The sequence below is a fragment of the Scyliorhinus canicula genome, chromosome 7 (assembly GCF_902713615.1).
Source record: "Scyliorhinus canicula chromosome 7, sScyCan1.1, whole genome shotgun sequence".
NCBI classification, from domain to species: Eukaryota; Metazoa; Chordata; class Chondrichthyes; order Carcharhiniformes; family Scyliorhinidae; genus Scyliorhinus; species Scyliorhinus canicula.
In genome coordinates, this window is record NC_052152.1 from 133,400,244 (window position 1) to 133,422,785 (window position 22,542).

At 49.4% G+C, this 22,542-nt stretch overlaps 1 non-coding gene across 1 annotated transcript; it reads left to right on the forward strand.

Annotated features, from left to right (window-relative positions):
• Positions 1–4,893: 4,893 nt before the first annotated feature.
• LOC119969781 lies at positions 4,894–5,057 on the forward strand. The gene has a single exon (XR_005461461.1). It is a non-coding gene; the product is annotated as a U1 spliceosomal RNA (small nuclear RNA).
• Positions 5,058–22,542: the final 17,485 nt, after the last annotated feature.

Below are 22,542 nucleotides of genomic sequence, written 5' to 3' on the forward strand. Positions count from 1 at the left end.
TATTTTGTATGTTTCCTAAAGTAGAGCAAATTCTATTGTTCAAAAGTCCTTTATCGGTTGAAAAGTTCTTTTGATGTCCTTGCACAAAGAGCAGTGTTTCTTTTTCTCCTGGTAAACGAGAGACAGTCACATAGAATGTACAGTGCAGAAACAAGCTATTCAGTCCAACAGACCCACTCTGGCCTTTATGCTCCATCCAATTCTCCTCCCACTCAGCACTTCTTCCTGTAGCTATATGCAGTTTGAGCTGGTTAATCTCCAGCAGTATCCCTTGGGGATGTCTATTTCGCTCTTGGCAGCCTATGCCTCTGGAATTAGTTAAGTGAGTGTGTCTCTACAGAACAGAAAGGCAGACTCTCCAGATGCGTGCATGTCTCAGTTATTTAGGTTGGAGACTCAAGCATGTGTTGGATTTCCACATCTGTCAAAGAATAAGAATGCAACAATTCTGGTCCAAGCCCCCCCAGTGTTTCTGCTGCCGCCCCCACATGGACACAGTACAAGTTAAAGATGGGAACAGGCAAAAATACAGGAAGTCAAGAGAAAATTTAAGTTGAGAAGTTAGTTTGGGAAAATTACAGGATGCGATTTTGCGGCCTAACTGCGGCCGAAAAGCAGTTCGCCACGACGCAACATGGCCGATAGAATCCGGCTCACAAATCTAAATTGATCTCGCAAGGATTTTGCAATGTAGACCTGTCCATTGTGCCAGCTAGTCTCATTTTGATGCGCAGATTCCCGAGGCACCCAAGGCGTGGGATCAATCTCACTCGCTTCGGAGACCTCGGGCGAGCGCCATTCAATACTGGCCTCCACACACGGGGATCAGATGGAATGGCAATCGTGGTGGTCTCCCAGGGGTTTGGAGGCCCCGAGGTGCTCAGCCTTTGGGCAGGGTGGCACCCTGGCACTGTCAAGGTGCCAAGCTGGCATTTTGTGCACGGTGGCGATCCAGATGCAGGTGTTCGGGGGGGGGGGGGGGGGGGGGGCACTCTCCCATAGTGTGTTAGGGCTTGGGTGGGGTCGGGGGTCACTTCAGGGGCTCCAGAGATCGGCACGCTGTTTTAAAATGGCATCCCGATCTATCACTACACTGAGGAATTCCAGCAAGAGGAGGTCCACGGTGCACAAAATGGAGCACATTCCTCGCTGAGGCCCCTATCTAACGCGAGAGCTGTTTTATAGCGATGTGTTTCTCGGTGCTGTGAGCATCAGGAAACACACGGCTAATCGTGCTCGTTACGGGACTTTGTTCCCATTTAGTTAAAGCCCACCCACAGTTAATGCCTGTTGGTTTAATCCAACACTCACTCTCCTCTAAACATTTTGACAGCTGTATTTTAGTCACCAGGCTGCGGCATACTCTGGACTGAAAATCAAGGCCCAGGTTTTTGCTACCCAGGTGAGTGGCTCTAGTCAGGAAATTACCTGACTCGGCAAATCCACCTTTTTTTCAAAAGGCCCCTTTACACATCTTTGCTCTGGGGTGGGTGGGACAGAATCAGACCTGTAACGCTGAAAACAGATTGCAGGTGGCCATGGGGCAGACAGGTGCTGAGGATGGTGGGTTAGAAGGTCCGCCTTGGTCCTCTGGGACTTCATCCCAGTTGTTTAATTCTCTATTATGACCTCTAGCCCTCACCCTTCACTTCCTTTTCACACTGTCCCCACACCTCATACCCCTATGCCACATTCAAGTTAACTCATGGCCCTAGCTACAGAACCGTTGGCAATTGCTCTGAGAGCCTCAAGGAGCTGGTCTGGTGGGGTGATGTGGAGCAAAGTCTCGCTCTATGTAGATGACCTGCTTCTGTATGCATCTGACCCATTAGAGAGGATGGAAGAAATCATGAGGATTCAAGGGGAATTTGGCCGGTTTTTGGGGTATAAGCTAAATATGGGGAAAAGTGAGATGTTTGCGGTCCAGGCGAGGGGACAGGAGAGGCAATTGGGGAGCTGCCGTTTAGATTAGATGGGGTAAATTAGGTATCTAGGCATCCAAGTGGCGCGGGAATGGGACCGGCTGCATAAATTAAATCTGGCCCGGCTAGTAGACCAAATGAAGGTCGATTTTCGGAGGTGGGACGCGCTTCCGTCGTCACTGGCTGGGAGGGTGCAAGACGGTGAAAATGACGGTCCTCCCGAGATTCCTGTTTGTATTTCAGTGTCTCCCCATTTTTATTCTGCGGTCCTTTTTAAAACGGGTCAACAAAGTGATCATTGGCTTCGTTTGAGCGGGCAAGACCCTGTGAGTAAGGAAGGTAATGCTTGAGGGCGGGCTGGCGCTGCCAAACTTTAGTAACTATTACTGGGCGGCGAATATAGCCATGATCAGGAAGTGGGTGGTGGGGGAGGGGTCGGCAGGGGAGCGTATGGAGGCGGCTTCTTGTAAGGGCACCAGTTTGGGGGCGTTGTAACTGCGCCTCTGCCATTCCCACGGCATGGTACTCCACCAGCCCCGTGGTGGGGCAGCCCTGAGAGTCTGGGGGCAATGGAGGAGACATGTGGGAGCAGAGGGAGCATCGGCCTGGTCTCCAATCTGTAATAATCACCAGTTTGCCCCAGGAAGTATGGATGGGGGATTCCGGATATAGCGGAGAACAGGGATTGAGAGGATGGGGGATATGTTTATAGAGGGAAGCTTTCCGAGCATGAGGGCGCTGGAGGAGAAGTTTAGGTTGGCAAGGGGAAACAAATTCAGTTATCTGTAGGTGCGGGACTTCCTACGTACACAGGTGTCAACCTTCCCACTCCTATCGCTAAGGGGGATTCAGGACACGGTAGTTTCCAGAGGGTGGGTACGAGAAGGGAGCATCTCGGATATTTACAAGGAACTTTTGGGATCGGAGGAGATGCAGACCGAGGCGCTGAAGCACAAGTTGGAGGAAGAGCTGGGAGGAGAGAGAGAGAATGGTCTATGGGCGGACGCGTTGAGTAGAGTCAACGCGTCTGCAGCATGTGCCAGGCTCAGCCTGATACAATTCAAGGTCATTCTTCGGGCTCACATGACAGTGGCCTGGAAGAGCAGATTCTTTGGGGTGGAAGACAGGTGTGTAAATGTGCGGGAGGACCAGCGAACCATGTCCACATGTTCTGGGCATGTCTGAAGCTTAGGGGATTTTGGCAGGGGTTTGCAGATGTCATGTCCATGGTGTTAAAAACAAGGGTGGCACTGAATCCAGAGGTGGTGATTTTCGGAGTGTCAGAAGACCCGGGAATCCAGGAGGAGAAAGAGGCAGACGTTCTGGCCTTTGCTTCCCTGGTAGCCCGGAGACGGATACTATTAGCATGAAGGGTCTCAAAGCCCCCGAAGTCAGAGACCTGGCTATCGGACATGGCTAGCTTTCTCTGTTTGGAGAAAATCAAGTTAGCCTTGAGAGGGTCAATGTTCGGGTTCGCCCGGAGGTGGCAACCGTTTGTCGACTTCTTCGCGGAAAATTAATCGTCAGCAGAAGTGGGGGGGTTAGTTTAGCATAAGAGTAGGGGGTTAATAAAGGTGGGACCTGTAAGGAAGGGAGACAGATTTTGCACTATGTTTATAGTTTCATGTACATTGTTTATTTTGTTGTTGTTACAATACCAAAAATACCTCAATTAAATGTTGATTTTTTAAAAAGTTAACGCATGGCCCCCTATCAACCGCTTCATGCCCCCGATTACCTCATGCTAACTCTATAGCCATCAGCGTAGTATCCATCATGGGCAGACCTCAAGTGCCATGTAAAGTTAAAAAATATAAACTTGCTGGTGAAAAACTGCCCTTCATGAAACTCATTCAAAGCTTTTAAATCTCAAGTGATTAATCTGCTATAAAAACAAACACACTTCTGTTCAATAGCAAAAAATAAACTCTATCCTTTAATAGCCTCTTTAAACTGTCATCAAACTGTGGACTCAGAATCCTCTGATGGGATAAGTGCTTTTGCAACTCAACCAAGCATTCATAATGACACAATAATAATAAGAATTACTTATTGTGACAAGTAGGCTTCAATGAAATTACTGTGAAAAACCCCTAGTCGCCACATTCTGCCACCTGTTCAGGGAGGCCGGTACAGGAATTGAACCCGCACTGTTGGTCTTGTTCTGCATTACAAGCCAGCTGTTAAGCCCACTGTGCTAAACCAGCCCCTTTTCATAGCAATGTCCCTTGGGAAGTATCAACAAAAAATTCTATTGGAACTGAGGAGTAGGTGGTTATGTTTTCCTAACCTGGGTTGACATGTGGCACAGTGGTTAGCACTGGGACTACGGCGCTGAGGACTCGGTTTTGACTCCCGGCCCTGGGTCACTGTCCGTGTGAAGTTTGCATATTCTTAATAATTGGGTAATCTAAATTTATATATTTTTAAAATGTTTTCCTAACCTACATCAGATGGCCTGTCAATAAATACAATCCAGCAGATTGTGTTTGTTTAACTCTCAATGACAGTATAAGCCTTTTTTTTATAAGTTTAAAGAGCAAGGGGTATGGAGAACTTCAGATCATGACACTTAATCAGGACACAAACTGGTCTACTATGTGATGCTAAGCATAAAGGGTAGCTGCCATTTTAAACCATAGCTATTTCCAAACAGATCAAGTAGAAAGGTTTGTAATTACCTCAAGGACCTAAAATGTACAGATCCAACCATGAATGCCCAGTGTAGCTCAGCCTTAAAAGTCCAGTGAAGTTGTAAATCCAGCTCAGACCTAACAAAGGCTGACCCACAGCCAGAACTCTGCAGCCTTCCAATTACCACTGAGTTGGGAAAGCAGAATTGGTCGTGACATCAACATGGCTAACGGAAGCGGGATTTGCCTAGGAAATGGGGGGTTCAAGCCTGACTCAAATTCCTGGGTTCCCCAGAAATGGCATGCAAATTAATTGACCCCGCCATGATCCCAGATGCATACTTACCTGGCAGGAGTGAAACCATGATCAAGAAGGTGGTTCGCCCAGGACGAGGCTAGCCCATTGCACTTCGGGTGTGCTGACGCTTGCGATGTCCCCAAATGCGGGATACTCGACTGCAAAATTTGTGGTAGTGGGGGACTGCGTTCACGCTCTCCCCTGAAAAAAAAGAAAAAGAAAAAAAAAAAATGATCCCAGATGCCCACCCCCCCCCCCCCCCCCCCCCCCCCAGCAGGATGAGGAGTAGAAGCCACTGCCCATTACACTGAGCTGCCATGATTAATGAAGTTAGAAGTGTGAAGTGACTTATTTTGGTCGGAGAGACTATGTGTACTAAAGGGTTCAAAACTAAAAGGGGTGCTTGAGCAGAGGGTCCTGAGTGTATATGTGCCTGAGTCATTGAATGTGGTAGGACAAGTTGAGAAAGCAACTAGCGAAGTATACAATATACTAATGTGATGAATTTGAAATTTTAATATACATTGGGCTGGATTCTGCACCTCGCGATGCCGGAAAGTGAATTACGATCGGGCGTCAGGCAAAAATGAATGTCCGTGCCCCCTGCTAATTCGGGCGCCATACTCTGGTCCACCTCCAATGGCTAAAACCTAAAACGAGGTTTGCGCCCCATGCTGACGGGGTCATGCAAAACCAGCATTCGCATGCATTTAATTATGATTAATGGCTTGGACACTGTTGTGTTATGGTTCTTCATGTCGCATAAGCTGCTTTCTTGATGTATGCTCTGACAAAGGAAGGTTCAGACTTGGAGATAGGTTTAACACATTTATTGAACAGTTAACAATTCTCCTACTTGAGTTCAACTCTTCTGCTAATCTTGCTGTAGTAACTCAGTCTAACTAACCAGTCTGCTCTAAGCCATGCGGTGGGTGTGATGCTTCCGATCTGCCCCTGTCTCTCTGAGTGTCGCCTGTGGAAAATAGAAAGAGCATCTGTGCCCTGTCCTTTTATATGGGTTGCCCCATATGGGTTGTGGTAGTGTCAGTGATGTGTTGGGTAGGCTGGGTCTATGTGGACTGCGTTTGATGCAGTGTAGCGAGAGACAGACTTCCAACACTTGATGAGATGCAACACGATTTTATTTAACATCTAACTATTTTACATGTTCAACTGTGGGTTGACACTATACTGCCTTGACTGGAAACCTGAGGCTAACCTGACCAGATTAACTGACTACCACATGGTGTTTGATCTGGCTGCTGCTCACGAGCACTGACTGTCTCAGAGGCTGGATCCCGAGAGAGCGGGAAAACCGGTGCCCTCTGGCTTTATAGTGGTCGTGTCCTGTCTGGTGATTGGCTGCTGCCTTCTGTGTGCTCACTGGTCATCCTGGGTGTCAATCACTGCCTGTCTGGAAGAAGGAGGCTTATGTAAAGATGAGACGTGAATGTTCAGTTAGGGCGCTTGAGAGTTACAAGTTAGCTAGGAAGGACATAAAGAGAGAGCTAAGAAGAGCCAGGAAGGGACATGAGAAGCCTTTGGCAGGTAGGATCAAGTATAACCCTAAAGCTTTCTATAGTTATGTCAGGAATAAAGGAATGACTAGGGTAAGAGTAGGGCCAGTCAAGGACAGTAGTGGGAAGTTATACGTGGAGTCCGAGGAGATAGGAGAGGTGCTAAATGAATATTTTTGTCAGTATTCACACAGGAAAAAGACAATGTTGTCGAGGAGAATACTGAGATTCAAGCTACTAGACTAGAAGGGCTTGAGGTTCATAACGAGGAGGTGTTAGCAATTCTGGAAAGTGTGAAAATAGATAAGTCCCCTGGGGATATGGTAAGATTCTTGGTAGTGTGGATGAGCAGAGAGATCTCAGTGTCCATGAACATAGATCCCTGAAAGTTGCCACCCAGGTTGAGAGGGTTGTTAAGAAGGCGTACGGTGTGTTAGCTTTTATTGGTAGACGGATTGAGTTTCGGAGCCATGAGGTCATGTTGCAGCTGTACAAAACTCGGGTGCGGCCGCGTTTGGAGTATTGCGTGCAATTCTGGTCGCCGCATTATAGGAAGGATATGGAAGCATTGGAAAGGGTGCAGAGGAGATTTGCCTGGTATGGAGGGAAGATTTTATGAGGGAAGGCTGAGGGACATGAGGCTGTTTTCGTTAAAGTGAAGAAGGTTAAGAGGTGACTTAATTGAGGCATACAAGATGATCAGAGGATTAGATAGGGAGGGCAGTGAGAGCCTTTTTCCTCGGGTGGTGATGTCTAGCACGAGGGGACATAGCTTTAAATTGAGGGGAGATAGATATGGGGCAGATGTCAGAGGTAGGTTCTTTACTCAGAGAGTAGTAAGGGTGTTGAATGCCCTGCCTGCAACAGTAGTAGACTCACCAACACTAAGGGCATTCAAATGGTCATGGAATAGACATATGGACAATAAGGGAATAGTGTAGATGGGCTTTAGAGTGGTTTCACAGGTCGGTGCAACATCGAGGGCCGAAGGGCCTGTACTGTGCTGTAATGTTCTATGTTCTATGTCTGCACTCCATTATATACATGGATATATATTATGACATCTCCCCCCTTTTTTTTGTGAAGTTTGTGTTCAGGTAATAAATATTGAGGTGTGTGCGTGAAGATGTGTATATCTACGTGATTATATACAGAATCTGCTAAAATGGACTTATATACATAGGGGGGTGTCGCTAGTGCAGATATAGGGCAGATGAAGCAGTAATAAAAACGATATGTACAGATGTCAAAATCATGAGGTAACAAAGTTATGCAACATTCAGTCTATAAGTTTAGTCGCTGTGGCGGGCGACGAATTCTGGTTGACCGCCTCAAGCGTGGATCAGGGGCCGCCTCCATTTGGATGGGCGGGACTGCCGGCAATGCGGTGGTCGCTGAGGTCAGCAGGATTGCTGGTAGATCGGTGGAAGAATGCTTCGTCTGACACGGATGGTGTTAAGATCCGTTTTCGAAATGAGGTTCGCTGAAGTGCCGGTGTCCAGCTTGAAACGGATGCGAGCCTTGTTAACTGTAAGGATAGCACACCACTCGTCGGCCGGATCAACGCTCAGGATTGGGAGGTGTTTCACCATCTTTGAGAAAGGCAAAGCATGCTTAGTAATGATGCCCACCCGGAATGGGGATTTGAGGCACTCGGCGTCAGGATCTGTTGGGCTGTCGGAGTCTGGCACGGCCTGCTGTATTGAACGGACGCTTCTGCGCCGTGGCTGGGATCGCTGGATGTTGGGCAGTGGAGCAGGTCTGCAAAAGGCTGCGTAGTGGCCAAGCTTGCCACACTGGAGACAGCGGCATGATTTTGCCGGACATTGCCACTTTAAATGGGCGGAGCCACAATTCGGACACGTCATGACGCCAACATCAGCGCATTCCGTGCACCAACGCGCATGCGCAGTGCGGTCGAATGATGTATGCACCTGCGCAGGCTGGTCGTCGGCCTCGCCGTCCCCTCAGTCGTGGCGCGCATGCGCTGGAGCCCGGGAAAAGCGCACAAAATGGCCACTCTCATCAAGACTCAGGCCCTGCATTTGTGTGATGGCCTGCACCCGTTCTGCCTCATGGGGGTTTAGCTTTGCCGTTTCTGCCGCCCTAATGTGGGAGTACCGGTTGTTAGCATGCTCGTGGAGAACGTACGTTTCGATGGCGATGGTGAGGGTCAGCTGCTTGACTTTCAGGAGCTGCTCGCGAAGGGAATCGGAGTGGACCCCGAAAACAATCTGATCCCGGATCATGGAATCAGTTGTCGAGTCATAGTTACATGACTGCGCGAGAATGTGGAGATGGGTCAAAAAGGACTGAAAAGGTTCATCCTTACCCTGAAGACTGCTGGAAAATGAACCGTTCAAAGCTCTCATTCACCCCAATGTCACAGTGACTGTCTAACTTCAGCAGAACTGTTTTAAATTTCGTCTTGTCTTCGCCTTCAGTGGATGTAAGGGAGGTGTAGATGTGGATGGCGTGGTCCCCGGCTGTGGAGAGGAATAGTGCGATCTTCCTGCCGTCTGATGCGGCCTCGAGGTCGGTGGCTTCGAGATAGAGTTTGAACTTCTGTTTGAAAATCTTCCAGTTTGCACCGAGGTTGCCGGCGATGCGGAGCTGCGGAGGAGGGCGGACGTTGTCCATGTTATCGGATGGCTGATCGCTGGTCAACGCTGACTACCTCAAGGTGAGTCCGTCAATTCTCAACACCCAGACCTGGTACCATGGTGTGTTGGGTAGGCTGGGTCTATGTGGACAGCGTTTGATGCAGTGTAGAGAGAGACAGGCTTCCAACACTTGATGAGATGCAACACGATTTTATTTAACATCTAACTATTTTACATGTTCAACTGTGGGTTGACACTATGCTGACTTGACTGGAGACCTGAGGATACTGGTCGTGTCCTATTCTATGTGTTCACTAGCTGTATGTCTGCATGTCATGTCTCTGGTGCTTCCTCTGGTGTTTATTTAGTTGTCGTGTATTTGCATTAACCCCTTGTGTATTTACAGTGATGCATATCACCACAGACACGTCATGCTTTGCCCGCTTGTGTTGCTCTGTCCCATTCAGGCAGAGGGCTCACGGGTGCGAATTGCGACAAGTAGTTTCAAACGGGGACTGAACGCCAGGGTTGCGGAGGGGAAGCTGGAGGCTGACAAGACACTGAAAAAACATTGTAAACCCTCAGGAGGTGGCTGCCCGGGTGGGAGGATAGCGGGGAATTATTTGGTGCCAAGTCAAAGGACTCGGCGTGTCAGGATCAGGGTAGTATGGCTCAGACCACCATTAGTGCAGTATGTGTTTTAAACACCCCCCTCTGGTGCCACTTACAGGCTCCTGGCTGTTCACACTGCTGAGCGCTGCCTGCCTCCTTTGAATGCTCAGAAGGTCTCTGGTCATCTGGATGCCCACCCAATACATCCCTCTCGACACCCTCATACCCCAGCTGTTTCATCAAGTGGAAGGGTGTGGCCAAGCTCAATCAAGGGCCCACCAGGGGTTGACATTCCACTGAAGTGCTGCCCCACTGCAGAGGAAGCAGGGGATCAGCAGAGATCACCTCAACCAGAGGGCACCTGCACCAAGGCGTTGGGAGCCCTCCCTGGCTAGCAGCCTCTCTCAGGGCAGAGGCCTCAGCCCTCCGGATCACCAGCTGTCTCCTCCTGGTGAGGCTAGCAGTGCTTTTGCCACCACCACCATGATGGTGTTCAGGAGGGCAGCCTTGCGTCTGTGTACCACCCTGGGGAAGAGAATGTGCCTCCGCTCCTCACTGGCATCAAGCTGTGGGTCTACCTCAGATTCCCGACTTTGAGACGGAAGCTCTTCTGCAAGCCATCTTTGGGGCTGCAGTGAGTCTATGGTAAGTGGAGCACTTAAAACAGCTCCAGCTGCCAGGCTCTTTAATGCTAACTCCGGCCACAGCGGCTAGAATGCCTGCTGGGCTGGGAATTGCTCTGAATTCAGGCTGGCAGAGTGCTGGCCCATTTGCATGCCCTGACTCTCTGACTGAATATCGCCCCCAAAGGGTACGTGAACCGCCACAATTCAGTCCCAGGGTCAACATTTAATCTCCCAAATGGAGAATTCTGTCCATTGTAATTTATATCTGTTGTAGCAATGTTTTTAAAAACCTGAGTTCAGGTATATATATCTATTGCAGTGATATTATTAAAGAATCTAGGTAAACGTATCCAGACTAGGTGGCTACAAAAGGTGAAATTAAGATGCTGTAAAAGTGAGACCATCATTCATTCCAATCATGTCAGTGTTTACAAAGAAAGGCTTAATGGATTTTTGTTTATAGAAAGAAGATTCCCTAGAGAGTAGATAATGAGACATTGGGCTGGATTCTCTATCATCGGGATGCTCCATTTTGCCAGCAGCCCGGGGGTTTCCCGAAGGCGTGGGAAACCCCATTCACCAGCCGGCAAATGGAGTATCCAGCTGGCGTGCTGAATCAGAAATCTGGCGCGGATGGACGGAGAATCCAGCCCATTGTGTTAAGACTAAGGAAGCAGGTCAAGGGATTGGAGTGGAATAAAGATGATGTAATTAATGGGAGAAGCCAGGTCTGTAGCAGGCAGTTTAACGTATAGTCTCCAAAAGACAGCAACATTTGTAACTGATGTCTGAAAGGGTTTCTCTCTCTCTTTCTCTCTCTCTCTGCAGGCAATCTTTTCAAGAAATCTCTATCCAGAACATAGAGAACATAGAACATAGAACAGTACAGCACAGAACAGGCCCTTCGGCCCTCGATGTTGTGCCGAACAATGATCACCCTACTTAAACCCACGTAACCCGTATACCCATAACCCAACAATCCCCCCATTAACCTTACACTACGGGCAATTTAGCATGGCCAAAGATACCTGTGTTTGTTAATTTAATGTAAAATTATGTGGGGCATAGACGGAGTGGATAGTCAGAGACTTTTCCCCAGGGTAGAGGGGTCAATTATTAGGGGGCATAGGTTTAAGGTTGGAGGTGCAAGGTTTAGAGTAGATGCACAAGACAAGTTTTTTACACAGAGGGTAGTGGGTGCCTGGAACTCGCTGCCGGAGGAGGTGGTGGAAGCAGGGACGATAGTGACATTTAAGGGGCATCTTGACAAATACATGAATAGGATGGGAATAGAGAGATACGGACCCAGGAAGTGTAGAAGATTGTAGTTTAGTCGGGCAGCATGGTCGGCACGGGCTTGGAGGGCCGAAGGGCCTGTTCCTGTGCTGTACTTTTCTTTGTTCTTTGTTCTTTGTAAGTGGCTTTTGATCTGTGATGGGTTTTGGTTAATTGGAGCTAGAGAAGGTATCAGTTAGATGTTAGTGTTTCCTTTTAGTGTTAAGATTTATTTAACTGTTAATTGTAAGGTATTCAAAATCATGAGGGGCCTGGACAGAATGGATAAGGAAAGGCTGTTCACTGATTAAAGGATCGAGGATGATAGGGCACAGATTTAAGGTGATTGGCAAAAGAAGTACTGAAGAGACAAGGAGAAACTTGTTCAAGCAGCAAGTGGTTAGGATGTGGAATACATTGTCTGGGAGTGTGGTGGAGGCAGATGTAATCAAGGCATTCAAGACAGAATTGGATTGTTATCTGAAAAGGAATAATGGGCAGGGCTATGGGAAGATGGCAGTGGAATGGCTGTTGGTGAATTGCTCCTTCAGAAAGATAGCACAGACACAACAGGCCAAATGGACTCCCTCTGTGCTGTATCTATTCTATGATTCTATAACAGCCAACTAGAATACAGCAATTCACATACAGGCTCCTCAGACAGCAAATAAATAAATGTCTCTTTTATATATATATATATATATATAAAAATGTTTGAATGTTTGTTGAGACATAGAACTGGTCAGGACATGAGGGAGAACATCTCCATTTCATTTTTCAAAATAGTGGCAGGGGACCTTTAATGTCGACTTCAGAGAACAAACAAGGTTTCAATTTAATAAACAAGCACAAAGACAGCACCTCCGATAGGGCAACATTCCCTCAGTACTGGACTGGAGCCTTAGCCTGGATTATCTACTGAAACCTCTCAAGTAGAATTTGAACCTACGACCTTCATGACTCAGCAGGAAGCTTGAACAAAGCATTACATTTAGGAAAAGCCAAGAGAAACTGGGATTAAACCTACTGAAGCATGGAGGAGAAGAGAAATCATTCAGAGGTTATGAAAATTATGTAGTTTTCCTATCTCTGCGACCTTCACAACCCACACCATTAAGTTCAAATAGGGGTGAGAAGTTCAGACTCTGTGGGGAACGGCTGTGCTTTTTCCCGAGTTGGCCAAATGCTGGTCAGAGGACAGGTTGGCTGTCCAATTAAGGGTGATGGACAGAATCACAAAGCTGGAGGACCAAAGAGAAAGCCTTTCAGCTGGGAAGCAGGATGTCTTTGTAGGGAAGGGAGGGAGAGAGAGGGCTCCGCAAGATGGAGGCACACTCTCTCCAACTTTTGTTTAAATGTACAAGAAAATCCTTTTGCAGCCAGGCCATGCAGTGAGGGGGGGTTGGTACGGACAGAGGAGGGTGGAATACCCTCCATGGGGCAGCCAGTGTCTACAGTTGAAGCCACGGAGGCAGGGAAAGAGCAAGACAGCCTGGGGTGTTGCATACTAACGCCCCCCTGCGCCCCCCCCCCCCCCCCCCCCCCCCCGCCACCTGCTTGACACCCTGCCCCCAGTCTTCCATCAGTAGACTGCCTCCAAAACAGCTCAACTGTCCCCCTCTTACCTCTGGAGGCTGAGAGGTGAACTGGAATATCACCTACAACCATAGGCCATTAATTAATTGAATCGGCTAGCCACGGCTTACCCTCCATCATACAACCAAACTCCCACCCACAACCCACCCACCTCCTGGCAAAATGGAATGGAACCAGCATGCCAACCGACAGGGCAACATTCAATCTCTGCCAACGTTCGTGTCCAACCCCATCTGGGCTAAAATCCTGCCCAAATCTTCTGGTTGTGTAGTCAATCTAAAATGGTGACTAAGAGAGTTAACAGCATTCCAGAGAGTTCATGGAGCATTTATTCTTTAAGGGAAGCGCGGATGGACACTTGAAGCAGTACAGAGTACAGGAAAATAGAGAGTAGGACAGAGGGATTAGTTCTTCGAATGTTCTTAGCAAAGGGCTGGCGCAGAGACAGTGGGCCACAAGACCTCGGTCTCTGCTGTAAATGATAGTCTACCTGCTGTCTGTCCTGTTTGGTCATTCTCTTGCAGATTTTTCTAGAGGCAAGTGGGAAGAATCCCAGACATTGATGGTTAATTATCAACAGAGCTCTGGAGTACGACACAACTGCCTGGCTCAGGCATTGCGTCAGCACAGCAGGTTGGCTTGCTTCCAACTCCCCATCAACAAGTTGGCCTCAAAGACCCCAATTATTTCACCCTTCCTAAGCAAGTCAGTCACTAGTCAATCATTAGACAACTTGGTAATTAGAGATCTGAGCACTCATCGGCAGACAGCAGCACATCGTGACCCAGGTCATCGGAGGAGCAATACAACCCTGGGAATCAGAGTTGGACCCACACACTAAAACTAAACAATAAACACACACAGCTAACGCAATAAACACACACACACTAACATGATAAACACACACACAAACTAAACAATCAACACACACACACTAACATGATAAACACACACACAAACTAAACAATCAACACACACACACTAACATGATAAACACACACACAAACTAAACAATAAACACACACACACAAACTAAACAATAAACGCACACGCACAAACTAAACAATAAACGCACACGCACAAACTAAACAATAAACGCACACGCACAAACTAATGCAATAAACACACTCACACAAAACACACTTACACAAACAAAACAATAAATACACACACAAACTAAACAATAAACACTTACACAAACTAATGCAATAAACACACACACACAAACGAACTCAAAAACACACACAAACTAAACAATGAACACACACAAACTAAACAAGCACACAGACAAAAACTGATGCAAAAACACACACAAACTAACAGAAACACATACACAATCTAATACAATTAACACACACACACCAACTAACACAATGAACACACACAACTGACACAATAAACATACCCAAACTAACAAAACACCCAAACTAACACAATAACACGCACACTCAAAAACACAATAAACACACACAAGCTAACCAATAAACACACACACAAACACAAAAACACACATACAAAGACTAACACAATACACATATGCACAATACACACACAGACTAACACAACACACACACGCGGACACACATATACACACAGACACACAGACACACACTCACCGACACGGGCCTCACGGTAGCATGGTGGTTAGCATCAATGCTTCACAGCTCCAGTGGTCCCAGGTTCGATTCCCGGCTGGGTCACTGTCTGTGTGGAGTCTGCACGTCCTCCCCGTGTGTGCGTGGGTTTCCTCCGGGTGCTCCGGTTTCCTCCCACAGTCCAAAGATGTGCGGGTTAGATGGATTGGCCATGCTAAATTGCCCGTAGTGTAAGGTTAATGGGGGGATTGTTGGGTTACGGGAATACGGGTTACGTGGGTTTAAGTAGGGTGATCATTGCTCGGCACAACATCGAGGGCCGAAGGGCCTGTTCTGTGCTGTACTGTTCTATGTTCTATATACTCATTCAGACAAACACACTCACATGCACATACACGCTCACATATACACACACGGACACATGCTCATATACACACACATTCATACAGACACACTCACACATGCACACACGCACTCACATGCACACTCACATACACACACACCGACACACACACACAGACACATGCAGGCAAACACAGACACAAGCACACATTCACATACACAGTCACACACTTACATAGACACTAACACACACAGGCACATACTCACATATACACACATATAATGCCTGTAGCCACTCACTTGGGCAAGATACAGGACAACCAGTGCCTGTACCCAACAACAGTCAGCAGCCTCAGGGGAGATGGGAGGAATCCTGAAATGTGATAGACACAGACATAGAACATAGAACAGTACAGCACAGAACAGGCCCTTCAGCCCTCGATGCTGTGCCAAGCAATGATCACCCTACTCAAACCCACGTATCCACCCTATACCCGTAACCCAACAACCCCCCCCCCCTCCCCCTAACCTGACTTTTTAGGACACTACGGGCAATTTAACATGGCCAATCCACCTAACCCGCACATCTTTGGACTGTGGGAGGAAACACGCCATTGGAGGGATCACTGTCAGAATGACGCCAGAACCTTGACTAACTGATAACACTATTCAGCTCTTGAAGTTCTTTAGTCCAGAGCTGCAGGTCATCCTAACCTCAATTGGTTTTGTCAAAGAGTACTTGAAGTTCTCAAACCTTTTACAGTTTAACAAAAGGTAATTTAGTGATTTGGATTTTTCTCTGGAAAGGCAACACTGATTAATATTTTGCGAGCTTACCTGCAGTTATGTTTGGGTTTAATTGCTGATTCTCACTTAGTGGAACAGCAGTACACAAAGAATGACTCACAGCTTAACCCCAGTCAGACTGAATGCCCAACAACCTGAAGTGAAGTGAGTTAAGAGTACAAGGCAAAGAAACAAAAATCAGATAGCAAATCAACTCAAACAGGATAGGACATGTCTGGACACAGAACAGGTTCACTTGGGAGAGTAGCAACAGTATAAGGGCCGAACGGGTGTTTAATCTTTCTTTTTCTTTTCCCCCTTTAAATCTCTGTGAATTCAGATCAGAGGGGATGGAGGCTAGGGCAGTTCCATGCTCCTCCTGTAGGATGTGAGTGGTGACGGAATACCACCAGTGTCCCCGCTGACTATACCTGCGGGAAGTGCACCCAACTCCAGCTCCTCAGAGATTGCGTTAGGGAACTGGAGCTGGAGCTGGATGAACTTCGGATCATCCGGGAGGCAGAGGGGGTTATAGAGGTGAGTTACAGGGAGGTAGCCACATCCAAGGTACAGGACAAGAGTAGCTGGGTTACAGTCAGGGGAAGGACAACGAACGGGCAGACAGTGCAGGGATCCCCTGTGGCCATTCCCCTTCAAAATAAGTATACCATTTTGGATGGTGTTGGGGGGATGACCTACCCGGGGAAGGCCCTAGCGGCCGGGTCTCTGGCACTGAGTCTGGCTCTGTGGCTCAGAAGGGAAGGAGACTCAATGGTTTGGGAAATGGATAGAAGATTCTGTGGTCATGGGCGAGACTCCCAGAAGATATGTTGCCGCCCGGGTGCCAGGGCCAGGGATGTCTCGGATTGAGTCTACAGGATTCTTAAAGGGGAGGATGAGCAACCAGAAGTCGTGGTGCACATAGGCAGCAACGACATAGCTAAGAAAAGGGATGAGGATCTAAAAAGTAATTTTAGGAAGTTAGGTTGGAAGCTAAAGAGCAGGACAAGCAGAGTAGTGGTCTCAGGATTGCTACCGGTGCCACATGCTAGTGAGACAAGGAACAGAGAGTTAGTGAGGCTGAACACGTGGCTACTTGGCTGGTGCAGGAGGGAAGGCTTCAGATATGTGGGTCATTGGGATATCTTCTGGGGAAGGTGGGACCTGTACATGAAGGACGGATTGCACCTAAACTGGAGGGGCACCAATATAATGGGTGGGAGGTTTGCTCGAGCTCTTCGGGAGGGTTTAAACTAGTTTGGCAGGGGGTTGGGAACCAGAGCTATGGATCAGAGGATAGGGTAGCTGTTGAACAGGCAGAAATAGTATGCAGCGAGTCTGTGAGGAAGGATAGACAGTTCATAGGGCAAAGATGCATTCAGTGGAATGGGTTAAAGTGTGTCTGTTTCAATGCAAGGAGTGTCAGGAATAAGGCAGATGAACTCAGAGCATGGATCAGTACTTGGAACTATGATGTTGTGGCCATTAAGGAGACATGGATTTCACAGGGGCACGAATGGTTGTTAGATGTTTGGGGTTTAGAGGGTTTCAGAAGAATAGGGAGGGATGTAAAAGAGGAGGGGGAGTGGCACTGTTAATTAGGGAATGCACCACAGCTGCTGAAAAGGAGGTAGTTGAGGGGGGTTTGTCTACTGATATATCCTCAATTACGACACAGGAGAGAAGATAGGTAATTCAAAGGCTTTAATCATCTGAGAACTGAACAGCAGCCGAGAAGTGTGCTCATCACATGCTGCCGAGTGAGCCTTAACATATATACCGTTTCCTGGGGGCGGAGCCAGAGGCGGAGTCCCCCACGGTTCCAAGCCCAGTCTTAAAGGGCCAATGCATTAAAGGTAAGGTACCGTTACAGCAGCTGATAACATTCATCACATTCACCCCCTGTTTAAAAAAAAAACACATAGTCCATCGGGGGTGAAGTGGAGTTATAAGTTCAGTCTTGTGGGTGGTTTGACCGTCCGTGCTGACTTTCTCCGCTCCGGTGGTGGTGCCGTGGATACGGTCGGTTTTGATGGTGGTATATCCGGGAGCACGGTTGACTGAGCCTTTGCCAGCCTTGGAGCGGGGGGGGGGGGGGTATCCGGGGTGACTAGGGTGATCGGTGCCGGCTCCGGCTGGAAAGCAGGGGGCGCTATGGGGGGGCCGCTGTCGGGGTCGGGAGTCGGTGCGGGGAGGGGAGCGTCGGTAGGAGGGGGGGGGGGGTCGGTGGGGAAAGCGTCGGGGTCGGTGGGCGAGCCAGCAGGTGCCAGATCTCGCAGGGAGACGGTGTCCTGCCTGCCGTCGGGGTGCTCGACGTAGGCGTATTGAGGGTTCCCGTGTAGCAGTTGGACCCTCTCGACTATGGGATCCGTTTTATGGCTCCTCACGTGTCTCCGGAGTAGGACTGGTCCCAGAGTCGTCAGCCAACATGGAAGCAAGACCCCAGAGGTGGACTTCCTGGGGAAGACAAACAAACGATTGTAAGGGATCTCGTTCGTGGCCGGACAGAGGAGCGACCTAATGGAATGTAGGGCATCGGGTAGGACCTCCTGCCAGCGGACAATTGGGAGACTCCTTGACCGTGGAGCTAGGAGGACGGCCTTCCAAACTGTCAGGTTCTCCCTCTCCACTTGCCCGTTTCCCCGCAGGTTATAGCTCGTCGTTCTGCTCGAGGCGATGCCCTTGCTGAGCAGATATCGACATAGCCCATCGCTCATGAACGATGTACCCCGGTCGCTGTGGATATAAGCGGGGAAACCAAACAGAGCGAAGATGCTGCGCAGTCCCTTGATCACGGAGGCCGAGGTCATATCGGGGCAGGGGACAGCAAAAGGGAAGCGGGAGAAGTCATTGATAACGGTGAGGAAATAGATATTGCGGTTGGTGGACGGGAGGGGCCCTTTGAAGTCCACACTTAGTCGCTCAAACGGCCCAGAGGCCTTTATCAGGCAGGCCCTGTCTGGTCGATAGAATTGCGGTTTGCATTCCGCACAGATCTGGCATGCCTTAGTCATGGCCTTGACCTCCTCTGTAGGGTAGGTTGCGGGACTTGATGAAGTGGGCAAGCCGGGTGACCCCCGGGTGGCAGAGGTCATCGTGAATGGCTCTCAGGTGGTCTTTTTGCGCGTTGGCGAACGTGCCGCGGGACAGGGCATCTGGGGGCTCGTTGAGCTTCCCCGGGCAATATTTAATATCGTACGTATAGGTGGAGAGCTCTATCCTCCACCTCAGAATCTTGTCGTTCTTTATTTTGCCCCGTTGTGCGTTATCGAACATAAAGGCGACCGACCGTTGGTCGGTGATGAGGGTGAACCTCCTACCGGCTAGGTAGTGCCTCCAGTGCCGCACGGCCTCCACTATGGCTTGTGCCTCCTTCTCGACTGCAGAGTGCCGGATTTCCGAGGCGGAGAGGGTTCGGGAGAAGAACGCTACTGGTCTGCCCGCTTGGTTGAGGGTAGCAGCCAGGGCGACGTCTGATGCATCGCTTTCTACTTGGAAGGGGATGGCTTCGTCCACCGCGTGCATGGCGGCCTTGATGATGCCGGCCTTGATACGGCTGAAAGCCGACTGGGCCTCAGCCGTCAGGGGAAAAATCGTGGTCTTAATGAGTGGCCGGGCTTTGTCCGCATATCTGGGGACCCACTGGGCGTAATAGGAGAAAAGCCCCAAGCACCGTTTGAGTGCCTTGAGGCTACGGGGGAGGGGGAGTTCCTTAAGGGGACGCATGCGGTCGGGGTCCGGGCCTAGGACCCCGTTTTCCATGACGTAACCGAGGATAGCTAGCCGGGTTGTATGGAACACGCATTTCCCTTTGTTGTACGTGAGGTTGAGGGCCCGGGCAGTCTGGAGGAACTTCCTCAGGTTTGCGTCGTGGTCCTGCTGGTCATGGCCTCAGATGGTGACGTTGTCCAAGTACAGGTAGGTAGCCCGTAAGCCATACTGGTCCACCATTCGATCAATCGCCCTCTGGAAAACGGAGACTCCGTTTGTGACACCAAAAGGGACCCTGAGGAAGTGAAACAGCCGACCGGCTGCTTCAAAAGCCGTGTAGGTGTGGTCCTCTGGCGGATAGGGAGTTGATGATAGGCCGATTTTAGGTCGACCGTGGAGAATACCCGATACTGGGCGATGTGAGTCACCATTTGTGCTATGCGGGGAAGTGGGTAAGCATCGAGTTGCGTAAAGCGGTTTATGGTCTGGCTATAATTCACTACCATTCGTTGCTTTACCCCGGAGCGGACTACCAATACTTGAGCCCTCCAAGAGGTGTTGCTGGCCTCAATGACCCCCTCTTTTAGTAGCCGCTGAACCTCTGACTTGATAAAAGTCATGTCTTGGGTACTGTACCAGCGACTCCTGGTGGCGACGGGCTTACAGTCGGGAGTGAGGTTCGCGAAGATGGGGGGTGCCGCAACTTTGAGTGTCGCCAGGCTGCATACCGTGAGTGGGGGCAGGGGTCCGCCGAACTTCAGTATCAGGCTCCGGTGGCTGCACTGAAAGTCCAGACCGAGCAGCAGGGGGACGCAGAGTTGAGGGAAGATGTAAAGTTTAAAACGGGTGTATTCAGTGCCTTGAATTGCGAGGTCAACGACATAATACCCCGTGATTTGAACCAAATGGGACCCAGAGGCGAGGGCGATAGTTTGGGAGGCGGAGTGGGTGCACAGAGAGCAGCGCCTTACCATGTCTGGATGGATAAAGCTCTCCGCGCTCCCGGAGTCAAATAGGCAGGGAGTGTCGTGGCCGTTGATTCGCACCCACTTCATTGAGTTCCGCAGGTGTTTCGGCCGCGATTGATCGAGCGTGATCACTCCTAGTTGCGGGTAGTCAGAGTCCTCGGTTAAGTCGAACTCACAAAATGGCCGCCTGAAGTCACAAAATGGCCGCCACCATCGGTCGCATGTGTCGGGGTTCGAAGATGGCCGCCGCCAAGATGGCCGCTCTCATGACTCGCATGAGGTCGATGACGCATTGGAAGTGGGCGTGTCTGGCCGCCGCGCAGCCGTGTTGCGGGGCCTGTGAGACCAGGAGCTTGATTTCTGCGCCTGGTGAGGATTTTGTTTGTGGCCTTTGGGGTCAGCCAGGCAGACTTTAGCAAAGTGCCCTTTCTTCCCGCAGTCGTTGCAGATCGCGGAGCGGGCCGGGCAATGTTGCCGTGGGTGCTGACCTTGCCCACAGAAATAGCACGGGGAACCCCCGGAGTGAGCGGATCACCGTGCGGCGCAGGCCTGTAGCGTGGCCAAGTCTGGAGGGAATCGAGAGGGGTTTGCAAGGTCTGAGTATGTACGGAGGTTACGGTGGGCCATTTCTAGAGAAGAGGCGAGCATTACCGTGCCTTGGCGATCCTTTGCCCCGTCTTCTAGGCGCCGCTGCCGGATGTACGAGGACCTGATACCGGACACAAAGGCATCGCAAATATGCAAATTCATGTGGGTTTCTGCCGTCACTGCTTTATGGTTGCAGTTCCTCGCGAGTGCAGTGAGTCTCTCCACATACTCGTCCAGAGTTTCCCCGGAATGCTGGCTGCAGGTTGAGAGCAAATGTCTGGCGTGTACCTCATCAATCGGCTTCACGAAGCGTTTTGTCAGTATCTCGACCGCAGCTTCGTAATTTGCAGCATTCTCGATCGCGAAGGAGAGTCGGTGGCCCACCCGGGCATGTAGTAAACGCAGCTTGCGAGCACCGTCGACATCAGTCGCTGAGGAGTCAATATAATCCTCAAAACACCGCAGCCAATATTTAAAAATGTCCAGGGGCTTCCGGCGACCGAGCGTCCAGGTTGAGTTTCTCCGGCTTTAGAGCGTTGTCCATCTTGATGTGTCAGATGATTAAATTGAGATACCCTCAATTACGACACAGGAGAGAAGATAGATGATTCAAAGGCTTTAATCATCTGACAACTGAACAGCAGCCGAGAAGTGTGCTCATCACATGCTGCCGAGTGAGCCTTAACTTATATACCGTTTCCTGGGGGCTCCGCCCCCAGGGTTCCAAGCCCGGTCTTAAAGGGCCAATGCATTAAAGGTAAGGTACCGTTACAGCAGCTACTGATAACATTCATCACATCTACTGAGTCAGTATGGGTGGAATTTAGAAACAAGAATGGAGCAGTCAGTTTATTGGGAGTTTTCTATAGACCCCCCAATAGCAACAGAGAGATAGAGGAACAGATTGGGCAGCAGATCTTGAAAGAATGCAGAAGTAACAGAGTTGTTGTCTTGGGTAGCTTCAACTTCCCTAATATTGACTGGAACCTCCTTCGTGCAAATGGTTTGGATGGAGTAGATTTTGTCAGGTGTGTACAGAAAGGATTCCTGACTCAATATGTAGATAGGCCGACTAGGGGGGAGGCCATATTGGACTTGGTGCTCGGCACCGAACCAGGCCAGGTGTCAGATGTCTCTGTGGGAGAGCATTTCGGTGACAGTGACCACAACTCCTTGACCTTAGTCATGGAGAGGGATAAGAACACACAATATGGGAAGGTATTTAATTGGGGGAGGGGAATTTGTACTGCTATTAGATAAGAGTTAAGGAGCATAAAGTGGGAATAATTGTTCTTGAGGAAATGCACAACAGTAATGTGGGGATTGTTTAAGGAGCACTTGCTGCGAGTGCTGAATAGTTTTGTCCCACTGAAACGAGGAAGGAATGGTCAGGTGAAGGAGCCTTGGATGACAAGAGAAGTGGAGCCTCTAGTCAAGAGGAAGAAGGAAGCTTACGTAAGGTTGAGGAAG